Genomic DNA, 13965 nt, shown 5'->3' with positions numbered 1-13965 from the left:
TCTGAATCAGTTACTGTATAACACTATGGCTATAAAGACATGCATGAACACAGATTCAATTGTATATTAATTATTTAATTGTCAACTCTAGTCAACTATTTTTAGATGAGTAGCATACAGCAATTGTGAGTTTTTATTTTATTTTTTACAGACAATCATCTCCGTTGTCCGTCATATGTCAACGTATGACTTGCATTGAAAAACCATTTAGCTCAATCTAATTGCTGACACAAAATCCCTGTGTGCCACAGCCTAACATGTTCTTTATTTGGATCGCCAAATTACAATTATATTATAAAATTACATTTGCAAAGGACCCAAACATTCCAAAGCAAAGGACCATCTCCTCCACACCGCTAAGCTACACACACACACACAAGGTGGCTTACCGCATTGACAGCAGCCTGTGTGAAGGCGTTGTAGCCTCCTGGTGGCATGTTACCCTGCTGCCCATTGTACTGCTGCTCCTGTTTAAACACACACACAATAATCAGTTGTGTTGGAGTGCCAGTAGGAGGCACTCTTAACTCTATTCTAAAAAATATATATATCCCAATGCCCCAGGGCAGAGATTGGGGACATTGCCCTGTGTAGGGAGCCATCACTAAAGATCCCATGGCACTTATCGTAAGAGTAGGGGTGTTATCCTAGGTGTCCTGGCTAAATTCCCAATCTGTCCCTCATATCATCATGGCCACCTAATCATCCCCAGCTTCCAGTTGGCGCATTCATCCCCCTTCCTCTCCCCTGTAACTATTCCCCAGATCGTTGCTGTAAATGAGAATTTGTTCTCAGTCAATTTACCTGGTAAAATAAGGGTTAAATAAAACACGAAAAAATATCAGCACAAGATCGGCATCACCACAGACACTAAGAGGTATCGGTCAATAACATGTAGCGATTAAGAGCATTTGGCCAGTAACTGAAAAGGTCGCTGGTTCAAAACCCTGAGCAGGGAAAGTGACAAAATCTGTTGGTGCCCTTGAGCAAGGCACTTAACCCTAATTGCTCATGTAATTCGCTCCAGATAATAGCATCTGTGTGTGTGTGTGACAGATGTAAATTAAATGTAAAATACTTAATACAAATATATGTATTTTAAAGTAAGGAAAACAGAATTCCATTCCACTTTCATATTTTAAAAGCTTTTATTTGTGAACAAAAATGTGAGAGATGAAAGGGAAGTCAAGTAAGGCGTAAGCGGATATCGAACCCCTATTAAATGGAGGACGTGTGTGATCTTGGGTCGGCTGCATTGCTGCTAGCCCCTTTCACAAGTTAACCTAAACACAGGAGTGTGATCTCACAGCTTACCTTGTAGTACTGTGCCGGGTTGGGTGGTCCTTGCTGGTACTGTGCCATGGGGGGCATGCGCTGGTTGTGGTGGTATGATGGGGACTGGGGCGGGCGCTGCTGGGGTCCGGGGGGGTACTGGAGCGGCTGGCCACCATGGTACGGAGACATGCCCCCTGAACCATACTGTTGCTGCCCTGGGAAACCCTGGGGGAGGGACAGGGGGAGAGGAGGGGGAGTTTTTAAGCTCATGTTGACGCGTGTTAGTGTCTTGCATGTGTTTGCTCTGTGTATATTCTAAGTGTACCTCAGATTGGTAGGGGCGTTTGAGCCCCTGTTGTTGACCTGCTGGGTAGCCTGGGTGCTGCTGGGACATCCTCTGGCCCTGACCCTGGGAGGGGTGCGAGGGGTACCCCATGCCCCCCATTGAGGGGTGCTGTCCAGGCCGGGACTGGACCATCCCACTGGGGCTCATCCCCGGGGGGCCGCGGGGCCCACCCTGCTGGGGGCCCGGGTGGGACAGGAACTGGGTACTGTAGGAGGAGGGTCCTCCACCCATCTGAAGACAGAAACAAAAAAGAGAAAAAAAAGGAGAGAAACAGACCGATGAAGAGAGAGGACTTACAGTGTGGTTTCTCCTCAGAGACAGATTCTGTAGACGTGTAAACAGTCTGCTAAAAAAATACTTATGTTCTCCCTCTAATCAAGCCCATGTCTCTAGAGTCTGGAGCGTGTGTGGGTGTGGCAGAGCTAGTTCCTGCTCTGTCCTGCAGGGTGTGTAATGAGCTCTAACAATGAAACAAACAGAAGCACAATATCCCCCCCAATAAATTGTTTAAGAAATAGCCCACTATTTAGAGGAATGCTGTCCAGGTAAGCAGTTTCCTGCTCACACACACACGGTAAGGTGGAGCCTCTTACCTGGCCGTAGTTCATTTCCTGGTTCTGCTTCTCCTGGATGGCGGCAACTGTTGCCGTGGCAGTGGCGGTTGCCGTGGCAGCAGCGGCGGCAACAGCAGCGGCAGCAGCCTGGGTGAAGTCAGAGGGGGGGCGTTGGCCCATTCCCCCTCCACCACCACCATTATTAGAGTAACTAAGATACACACAGAGAGAGGGAGAGAGAGAGGGGGAGAGAAAGGGAGAATTATTTGCAACTCACTCCATAGTGGCCAAGCACAATGAGTGTTGATTGTGTGTGTGTGTGTGTGAGTGCGTGTGTCTTGCTCAGAGATGTGGGTGGGACTCCCTCTCTGATACACGTAGCTCTTGTTCTGACTCCATGAAGAACCCCCCACAGACAGCAGTGACGCAGCCTGCTGCTTTGACTGAGACACACAGCGACATAGGGAAGATCTCAATTGCATACTCCTCACGTCCCCTCTCCTCCTCAAAACCCATTGGAGGTCAAGGCCAGAGGGGAGGGACCTCCGTCTTTCTCATCCAATGGGTTTTGAGAAGCAGACGAGGAGAGAACGTGGATCTTCCCATAGCACTATGACTCACTCACACAGCAGAAATAAACCTTCCTCCACCAGTGTAGTCTCCATGGGAGAATCTCAATGGCATTTCCTTGATTCCTTCTCAAAACCAATTGGATGACAAGATCAGAGGTTAGGGACGTCTGCTCTGTCCTTCTCAACAAATGGGCTTTGAGAGGAAGAGGAAACCAAATCAAATGCAATTCAAATTCTCCCCATGTGTCTGACTGACTGGAGCCCTGGGTTGTGTTCATTCGGCTAATGAAACTTTACACATTCTGCAATGGAGAAGAAAAGTTCAGGGTTATATTCATTAGCACAAACCTTATTGTATTTGTATTTATTATGGATCCCCATAAGCTGCTGTAAAAGCAGCAGCAGCTACTCTCCCTGGGGTCCAGCAAAATTATGGCAGTTTATATCATTTTAAAACATTACATTCACAGATTTCACAACACAGTGTGCCCTCAGGCTCCTACTCCACCACATATCTACTGTAATAAATCAATGTGTGTGTATAGTGCGTGTGTGTGTGTGTGTGTGTGTGTGTGTGTGTGTGTGTGTGTGTGTGTGTGTGTGTGTGTGTGTGCATGCGTCTGTGCCAATGTTTGTGTTGCTTCACAGTCCCCGCTGTTCCATAAGGTGTTTTTTAAAATCTAATTTTACTGCTGGTGTCAGTTACTTGATGTATAATAGAGTTCCATGTGGTCATGGCTCTATGTAGTACTGTGTGCCTCCCATAGTCTGTTCTGGACTTGGAGACTGTGAAGAGACCTCGTGGCATGTCTTGTGGGGTATGCATGGGTGTCGGAGCTGTTTGCCAGACAGCGCGGTGCATTCAACATGTCAATACCGTTCATAAATACAAGTAGTGATGAAGTCAATCTCTCCTCCACTTTCAGCCGCGAGAGATTGACATGCATATTATTAATATTAGCTCTCTGTGTACATCCAAGGGCCAGCCGTGCTGCCCTGTTCTGAGCCAAATGCAATTTTCCTAAGTCCTTTTCATGGCATCTGACCACACGACTGAACAGTAGTCAAGCTGCGCAACACTAGGGCCTGTAGGACCTGCCTTGTAGAGTGTTGTTAAGGCAGAGCATCGCTTTATTATAGACAGACTTCTCATCTTAGCTACTACTACATCAATATATATTTTTTTTTAAACATTTTTTTAATTTTTTTAAATTACCTTTATTTTACTAGGCAAGTCAGTTAAGAACAAATTCTTATTTTCAATGACGGCCTAGGAACAGTGGGTTAACTGCCTGTTCAGGGGCAGAACGACAGATTTGTACCTTGTCAGCTCGGGGATTCGAACTTGCAACCTTTCGGTTACTAGTCCAACGCTCTAACCACTAGGCTACCCTGCCGCCCCAATATGTTTTTACCATGACAGTTTACAATCTAGTGTTACTCCAAGCAGTTTGGTCTTCTCAATTTGCTCAATTTCCACATGACCTATTACAAGATTTATAGTTGAGGTTTAGGGTTTAGTGAGTGTTTTGTTCCAAATACAATGCTTTTAGTTATAGAAATATTTAGGGCTAACTTATTCCTTGCCACCCACTCTGAAACTAACTGCAGCTCTTTGTTGAGTATTGCAGTCATTTCAGTCACTGTAGTAGCTGACGTGTATAGTGTTGAGTCATCCGCATATATATAGAAACTCTGGCTTTACTCAAAGTCAGTGGCATGTCGTTAGTAAAAATTGAAAAAAGCAAGGGGCCTAAACAGCTACCCTGGGGAATTCCTGATTCTAACTCGATTATATTTTATAGGCTTCCATTAAATAATTCCTCTGTGTTCTGTTAGACAAGTAACTCTTTATCCACATTATAGCAGGGGGTGAAAAGCCATAACACATACGTTTTTCCAGCAGCAGACTATGATCGATAATGTCAAAAGCTGCACTGAAGTCTAACAAGACAGCCTCAACAATAATTTTATCATCAATTTCTCTCAGCCAATCATCAGTCATTTGTGTAAGTGCTGTGCTTGTTGAATGTCCTTCCCTATAAGCATGCCGAAATTCTGCTGTCAGTTTGTTTACTGTAAAATAGCATTGTATCTGGTCAAACACAATTTTTTCCATAAGTTTACTAAGGGTTGGTAACAGGCTGATTGGTCGGCTATTTGAGATAGTAAAGGGGGTTTTACTTTTCTTGGGTAGCGGAATGACTTTAGCTTCCCTCCAGGCCTGAGGGTACACCCTCTCTAGTAGGGTTAAATTAAAGATGTGGCAAATAGGAGTGGCAATATCATCTGCTATTATCCTCAGTAATTTTCCATCCAGATTGTCAGACCTTGGTGGCTTGTCTTCCATACGGAATTCAAAAGTACAATTCTCGTCTTTCATAATTTGGTCTCATATACTTGGATGTGTAGTGTCAGAGTTTGTTGCTGGCATGTCATCCCCAAGTTTGCTTATCTTGCCAATGAAAAAGTAATTAAAGTAGTTTGCGATATCAGTGGGCTTTGTGATGAATGAGCCATCTGATTCAATAAATGAAGGAGCCAAGTTGGCTTTTTACTATCATTCTTTATATTATTTATCTTCGTTTCATAGTCTAGTTTATTTTTATTTAGGTTAGTCACATGATTTCTTAATTTGCAGTATGTTTGCCAATCAGTTGGGCTGCCAGACTTAATTGCCATACCTTTTGCCTCATCCCTTTCAACCATACAATTCAATTCCTCATCAAGCCAAGGGGATTTAACAGTTTTTAACAGTCATTTTCTTAATGGGTGCTTATTATTATTTATTTTTTTTACCCCCTTTTCTCCCCAATTTCCTAGTATCCAATTGTTAGTAGTTACTGTCTTGTCTCATCGCTACAACTCCCGTACGGGCTCGGGAGAGACGAAGGTCAAGAGCCATGTGTCCTCCGAAACACAACCCAACCAAGCAGCACTGCTTCTTAGCACCAATGTGTCAGAGGAAACACCGTGCACCTAGCGACCTGGTCAGCGTGCACTGCGCCCAGCCTGCCACAGGAGTTGCTAGTGCACGATGAGACAAGGATATCCCTACCGGCCAAACCCTCATTAACCCGGACAATGCTAGGCCAATTGTGCGTCGCCCCATGGACCTCCCGGTCGGCTGCGACAGAGCCTGGGCTCGAACCCAGAGTCTCTGGTGGCACAGCTAGCACTGTGATGCAGTGCCTTAGACCACCGCGTGCTTATTATTAACTGGAATAAGTAGTTTCATAAATGTGTCAAGTGCAGCGTCTGGTTGCTCCTTATTACACACCACAAACCAGCAAATATTCTTTACATCATCAACATATGAATCACTACAAAACTTATTGTATGACCTCTTATTCACTATACTAAGCCCAGCCTTTGTAACTTTGGTTTTCCTAGATATGGCTATTATATTGTGATCACTACATCCTATGGATTTGGATACTGCTTTAAAGCACATATCTGCAGCGTTAGTAAAAATGTGATCAATACATGTTGATGATTTAATTCCTGCGCTGTTTGTAACTACCCTGGTAGGTTGACTGACCCTGGCCCTGGTTACAGCTTGAAGCTTGATGATAGCCAGTCAATATTTAAAAATCACCCAGAAAATATACCTCTCTGTTGATATCACATACATTATCAAGCATTTCACACATATTATCTAGATACTGACTGTTAACACTTGGTTGTCTATAGCAGCTTCCCACAATAATGGGCTTTAGGTGAGGCAGATGAACCTGTAGCCATATTACTTCAACAGTATTTAACATTAGATTGTCTCTAAGCGTTACAGGAATGTGGTTCTGAATATCGACAGCAACACCACCTCCATTGGCATTTCTGTCTTTTCGGTAGATGTTAAAACCATGTATTGCTACCACTGTATCATCAAAGGTATTATCTAAGTGAGTTTCAGAGATTTCAGAGAATATGAATGTCATCTGTTACAAGCAAGTTATTGACTTCCTGGATCTTGTTTCTTAGACTACATATGTTAAAATGGGCTATTTTAAGCACCTTTCTGTGTTGATTGTTTTTAATTATTTACTGGGAAGCTTATCAGACGTACTCATGTTATTTACATTGGAGCTGATTATGCAACTCACCCTGCACTAAGTGGTCATCCTACTATTACACACCACCTAAGTGCTAACAGCATAACTCTGGTTTACAGGCTCATGATTACTGCTTACTATAGCTATAGGTTAAACAGATGTATTCGGTGCAATGTTCCAGGTAGTCCTTCCCTATTTCAGTCAATTCTTTCCTTCCATTTCATGCCTAGTGAATACCCTAGGTAGTACCTTGCAGTTGTACTCCGTTTTCTTCCATTTGATGCCTAATGAACACGACCCCGGTGAACATATACCATAAAAACAGGTCAAAAGGTGTTTACCTCTGTCCATATGGTGGTGCTTGGTTATAGGCGGTGTTGGGGCGTCCGTAGAGACCTGGTTGTCCGTAGCCCTTATCACCATAGCTCTGGTACTGGTGGTTCACACCGGGACTCATCCCCCCACCGCCACCGCTGCCCTGCATCATGTGACCTCCAGAGTTCCCGCCCGGGCCCATGGGCGCGCCAAACACCTAGACGGGGTAACACAGGAAGTGGATAGGTAGTGGAAACAGGTAACCGGTAGGAAAAAAAAGAAATTGACATTCCATACAGTCTGCAAAGCACTTATACTGTACAAATGAACAAATAATCAAAAGCTGTGTCATCTACATTGTAGCAGGATTGGAATATCACCGATGTGGTACTAACATGTTAAAACACAATCCAGGCCTTGTCAGATTTGGTGAACAACTGCTATGTAGGCGGCCTGGAATGCTGCCAAAGATATTTGCTCTCCTTCAAACAAGGTTAAATACATGGACGTGGGAGTGGGGGATGGAAGAGGGTTGGCTGATGGATGGAAAATATGATAATGATAGCAGGATGGATGAGAGAAGGGGGGTGGGGTGATGAGGAAGGAGACATAATTGGCCTGGTCCGTTACCTGGCTGTGCGAGGGATTGGTCACGCCCCAGACAGTGGTTACCACAGAGAGGGCGCCTGGCTGCTGATTGGTGCCTTGTTGCCAGGAGGCAGAGTCATACAGGAAGTTACCGTCACTAAGGGAGACAGGAAGCAGGGATATTATGGTATGGAGTCATGTACGGGCATGGCTTACAGACCTGGGTCTGTAATGTGCATCAAACATCTCAGAGTAGGGTTGCCGATTTAGTATCAGTCTTGCGTTTCAGATAAAAAAAATTAACAAGAGTACATGGAAAGGGGATATGATCCTAGATCAGCACTCCTACTCTGAGACGCTTGCTACATATGGACCCTGGACAGGTGAAAGCAATACCTGGTAGGTAACTGTACACCACCATAATGCTCTCTCACCTATCCTAATTGGTCAGATCTGTGCAGATGAAGGAGAGGAAGCAGTTATTGTTAGTTTGTTAAAGAGAAAGACAAGTGGGTGTATTTGTAGGAGTTGAATGACTTGTACCACATCACATCCTCAAGAGGCACTCAACAACGTTTCCATAACAACAACAAAGCAGTTACTTAGAAACCAGTATGAGCAGCCCTTCCGAGGGAGAGGAGGCTCCTGAGAGTGTGTGTGTGTGTGTCAGAGTTGGGCTCAATTCATAAATTTGGAATTGACTCCTATTCAACTCATGAATTGAAATTCAAAATTGGCCACACCCGACACAGGATGTAGAATTTGAATTTGCGTTTGAATGACAGGAAGTGTAATTCCACTCAGTCAAAGCATAAGAGTTTCAGCCTCCCATGTGGCTTCCGGGTTAAGAGGGCGGATGTTAATTAAGGAGAGCGGTTTGACGGGTCATGTTTTGGAGGACGCATGGCTCGACCGTCGCCTCTCCCGAGCCCGTTGGGAAGTTGCAGCGATGTGACAAGATCATAATTGAAATTGGGAGGGAAAAAAAGGGGGTAAAATATATTTATAAATAAATAATAAACACAAGTTTAATTGAATGTGACACGTAACACCTCCAGATACCAAATAATATATTTATCACTTTTTTCTGGAAACTGTGTTCATGTACTCTAACCTTAGTGCATAGAATAGCCAATAAAATGTCCACCAACCATTTCATTTGTTTGGCTTCTTTTTGAAGGCTTCGGGGTCAACTTTAAGGTTAGGCTAATGCATTCTGGGAAATGTATTTTCCCCATATTTAAATTATTAATGAAATAGAATAACTTAGAATATTTGCATACAGATATTGTTCATTTTAAGAGTTTGTTCTGCAAATCAATTGTTTCCCCCCAAAATAATATGTATATAACATGTTTGATGTTTTATGTACAGTACCAGTCAAAATGTTGGACACCTACTCATTACAGGTTTTTTTCTTTCTTTATACATTGTAGAATAATAATAAGACATCAAAACACATAAGGAATCATGTAGTAACCAAAAAAAAGTGTTAAACAAATTAAAATATATTTATATTTCAGATTCTTCAAAGTAGCCACCCTTTGCCTTGACAGCTTTGAACACTTTTGGCATTCTCTCAACCAGCTTCATGAGGTAGTCACCTGGAATGCATTCCAATTAACAGGAGTGCCTTGCTAAAAGGCAATTTGTGGAATTTCTTTCCTTCTTAATGTGTTTGAGACAATCAGTTCTACCGTGACAAGGTAGGGGTGGTATACAGAAGATAACCCTATTTGGTAAAAGACCAAGTCCATATTATGGCAAGAACAGCTCAAATAAGCAAAGTGAAATGACAGTTAATCATTATTTTAAGCTATGAAGGTCAATCAAACTATCAAGCACTATGATAAAACTGGCTCTCATGAAGACCACTACAGGAATGGAAGACCCAGAGTTACCTCTGCTGCAGAGGATTGGTTCATTAGAGTTACCAGCCTTAGAAATTGCAGCCCAAATAAATGCTTCAGAGTTCAAGTAACAGACACATTTCAATATCAACTGTTCATGTGAGACTGCGGGAATCAGGCCTTAATGGCCAAATTGCTGCAAAGAAACCACAACTAAAGGACAACAATAAGAAGAGACTTGCTTGGGTCAAGAAACACGAGCAACAGACATTAGACTGGTGGGAATCTGTCCTTTGGTGTGAAGAGTCCAAATCAGACATTTTTGGTTCCAACCGACATGTCTTTGTGAGACGCAGAGTAGATGAACAGATGATCTCTGCATGTGTGGTTGTGGTGCAATGGTGTGGGGGTGCTTTTCTGGTGACACTGTCTGATTTATTTAGAATTCAATGCACACTCAACCAGCATGGCTACCACAGCATTCTGTAGCGATATGCCATCCCATTTCGTTTGAGCTTAGTGGGACTACCATGTTTTTCAACAGGACAATGACCAGACACCTCCAGACTGTGTAAGGGCTATTTGACCAAGGAGGAGAGTGATGAAGTGCTGCATCAGATGACCTGGCCTCCACAATCACCCAACCTCAACCCAATTGAGATGGTTTGGGATGAGTTGGACCGCAGAGTGAAGGAAAATCAGCCAACAAGTGCTCAGCATATGTGGAAACTCCTCAAAAACTGTTGGAAAGCATTCCAGGTGAAGCTGGTTGAGAAAATGTCAAGAGTGTGCAAAGCTGTCATCAAGGCAAAGAGTGGCTACTTTGAAGAATCTAAAATATATTTGGATTTGTTTAACACTTTTTTTGGTTACCACATGATTCCATATGTGTTATTTCATAGTTTTGATGTTTTCACTATTATTCTTCATTGTAGAAAATAGTAAAAAATAAAGAAAAACCCTTGAATGAGTAGGTGTGTCCAAACTTTTGACTGGTAATGTATATTTGTAAAGACCACACTTAATATATAATAATAGAACAGGCATTTTAATGTCATTGAATTTCACTGAATTCAATTCTATTTCCTTTAATTCAAATTGCAATTATGTATCCTGTTTACTAATTAAAATTCAAGAATTGAATTGGAATTTATGAGACATTCAATTGAACTGAGCCCAACCCTTGTGTGTGTGTGCGGATAAGGTTACGCTCTTGAAACCACTTCCCCCCTGAAACCACAGGAAGTGAACTCTTAAACAGGAAACCAGCGCTCGGGCCAGCAGCAGCAAATCGGCAGTCAGATCCCAGAGATCAGCCAATAGCAGGATAGGTGAGAGGTCAAAGCCAACCAGAAGCCAACTGACAATCAGCTCAGCACTCCCTCTATGAGTCACTCTGTGTGTGTGTGTACCTGTGCGGAGTGGGAGGCAGACCGGGTTTCATGGAGTTGAGGGGGTTCATCGGAGGAACGGGGGGGTCAACAAGACCCTGACAGGCAGCCTGAGAGAGAGAGAGAGAGAGAGAGAGTGTATTGAAATGGTGTGTCATTTGTGTTTCATTAGTATTCTGAATAGGCCTAATTATTTTGTGATAATTTATTATTCCATGTATTATCGTTTCCTTGTCATCACCAATATCATGTCAATTGAATTGAATGAATTGAGAGCGAAATTAGTCTCATAGCATTGAACTGAAGCAGTGATTTCACAATCATAGCCCACACAAGTTACCCTCCTCTCCCTTTTAGCCTCTGTCTCTATGTGTGCGTATCCGTGTGTGTGTGTGTCTCAGAGCGGTAGCCTATCACTGCCTGGCATAAAGCTTCTCATAGAAGGGAGGGGCAGCAGCAGGAATTGAAGAGAACAGCCATGAAGAGGCTGCCTACACACACACAGCTCGTTAAGGGCTGAGAGAGAGCGAGAGGGGGCTTCTCTTGCACTGCCATTTCTCAGTTTTAGGATCACACGCCTTCAATATAACTTTCCCTCCATCACTGTTCCCTTCCCTCCATCCCAGTCTCTCTTCTTCACCCTCCCTTTCTGCCTCTCTTTCTCTGTAAATTACTCTTCATTCCAGGGTAAGCTCCACTAACTGACAGGCTAATTTGTTGCCAACATTAGAGCCATCTCTTTCTTCTTCGTCTCCTCTCCTCACAGAATTGGGTCAGACACCCTGCAGATTGAAGAGGGGTGTGTGTGTGTGTGTGTGGGGGGAGGGGATATATAGAGTGACAGTTACCAGACAGAAACCTTCTCTATGAATATTAGTTCCCTTCAACCTTGTGTGCGCGAGTGTGGGTGTTCTCCTTCCCTCACTCTCTTCCCAATTCTCCCTCTCTTCCATTTCTCATTCCCTCGCCCCATCCTCCTCCCATCTCTCTCAGACAAAAACACCATCCGACTGTACAGCCACCACCTCGTTTTGCCTCCTACATATAGCCAACATGTGTGTTGCGTCCCTGCTGTCTGAGGGGGTTTCATGGAGTCGAACAACAGTTAAGTGTGTTAGAGAGGGAGTCCCACCCACATCTCTGACTCACACGGTCTGACACACAGGTTTGCATATCTATCATATCCTGTCTATCTGTCACCCACTGCGAGTACAGCCACTAGGAGCAGTCACACTGTCACTCGCCGGGAGTATTTAGATGAGGCATCTTATGTAATTAAACACTGAGACCTCCAGATACCGCTCATATAAAGCTGAATCTAAATACACGACTTAGGATGGCTGTGTAAATGCAAGCTAAGAACCAAATTCAGATTATAATTTTTATGACTGTCTACAATCAGTTTTATATATGTGGCCCATATCAGATATGTGCATTACTAAGATTTGTGCATGACCTTTGAAATAGCACACAGATGCAATTATAATTTCCTATCACTGTTCCTTTACATTTTTGGGTGGTTGTCATGCAACAACAGGTCATGTGCAAAAAAACACACAAAAAAAACTACAAAACACTTCAGAGCAAAAACAACTGATTATAGTGTCCAGGCTGAGGTCACATATGAACCATCAGAATTGTATCAAGATTGAAATCAGAACTCAAATGATCAGTTTCCATGTGGTTTCTGCTGGTTAGACAATGGGGAAAAGATCAGATTGGTATCAGATATGCCAATACATTAGAATTGGGGTGACTGTGTAAACACAGGCTAGGAGTTTTTCCCACACATGGGCCGAAAAGCAATTTATACTACTGCGATTCATGGTTCTCCATGGAAAACGTACTGTGACAGCAGGTTGGGTGATGGAGGCATCTGATGAAAAGACACTGATGTGCGGTCAGACTGCGCACCACTATTTCACATATAAGCAATGGTACTCAACCGTTCCGCGTCCCTCCAATATAGATGGACCTTTACAGTACATGCTCTGAGACACAGCTGAAGTGTTCAGTGAACTGAAATACATCTACATGTTGGAGGGTAGATTAAAGAGATAGTTCACTCAAATTACAGTTTACAGGGCAATGAATCCAATAAGACATTTTGTAATTTGGGTGAACTATTCTTTTAATACACCAAGTGAAAAATCAGCGAGATGTGGAGAAGGAACTATTCAGAAGCTTAAGGTGGGAACACACAGGGGAAACATCTCATCACATCCTGGTATGAGGGTAGGATGTCATTACCCCTAGGTGCCGATATTGGTCACCACATGTCTCCTGCACAGGGACAAGAGAGAGCCATGACAACACGTTTTGATCAGTCATGGAAATAAAAGTGCTGAAAACAAATTGGCTTCCTATTTTCCTAACAAGCTTTGAAGGAAAAATAATTTAAAAAAGGGAACTATCTGAGCCAGCACATTAGGGTTTGGGTTGGCTCCATTGGTGTGAATCAGGCATTATCATAGGCTGAACTATGACCCCTGTCCCCTGTCCCCTGCCTGACTTCAGATGAAATAGTCCCGTTTGGTTCAGTTGGTAGAGCATGGTGCTTGCAACTCCAGGGTAGCGGGTTCTATTCCCACAGGGGACCAGTAAGAAAAAGTATGGAAATGTATGCAGTCGTCCTGTAAGTCGCTCTGGATAAGAGCGTCTGCTAAATGAATGTTTGGAAAAAAAGTTTTTAATATAATAGTGCTTTATAGCGGATCTCAACATAAAGACTTCAAACATCTGAAGTGAAGCTCCAGTTTGTTCTGCATAGCCCCTGTTTACACCTCTACTACAGTAAACCAATGTTCTCTCTCACTCACTCTTCATCTCCCCATCTATCTCCCTCTCCATTCCAAGGTCACAGTGTTTACTGCTTGTCACCAGCAGGGTTGTATTAATTAGGACACTGGCTTCTTATTGGACAAGTTCAAATTGTACTTCCCAGTTTCCTTCCGTTTAGTACCTAATGATTAGGACCCAGGGCTGAGAAACACACTGATGGATTCCCCTACTGCTCTGCTGA

At 43.3% G+C, this 13965-nt stretch overlaps 1 pseudogene; it reads right to left on the bottom strand.

Annotated features, from left to right (window-relative positions):
• LOC112220118 overlaps nt 1-13965 on the bottom strand; it is a 45146-nt pseudogene that overhangs the window by 24911 nt on the left and 6270 nt on the right.

This window comes from Oncorhynchus tshawytscha, linkage group LG20, assembly GCF_018296145.1.
Source record: "Oncorhynchus tshawytscha isolate Ot180627B linkage group LG20, Otsh_v2.0, whole genome shotgun sequence".
Taxonomy (NCBI): Eukaryota; Metazoa; Chordata; class Actinopteri; order Salmoniformes; family Salmonidae; genus Oncorhynchus; species Oncorhynchus tshawytscha.
This window is presented reverse-complemented; position numbering and strand designations above follow the sequence as displayed.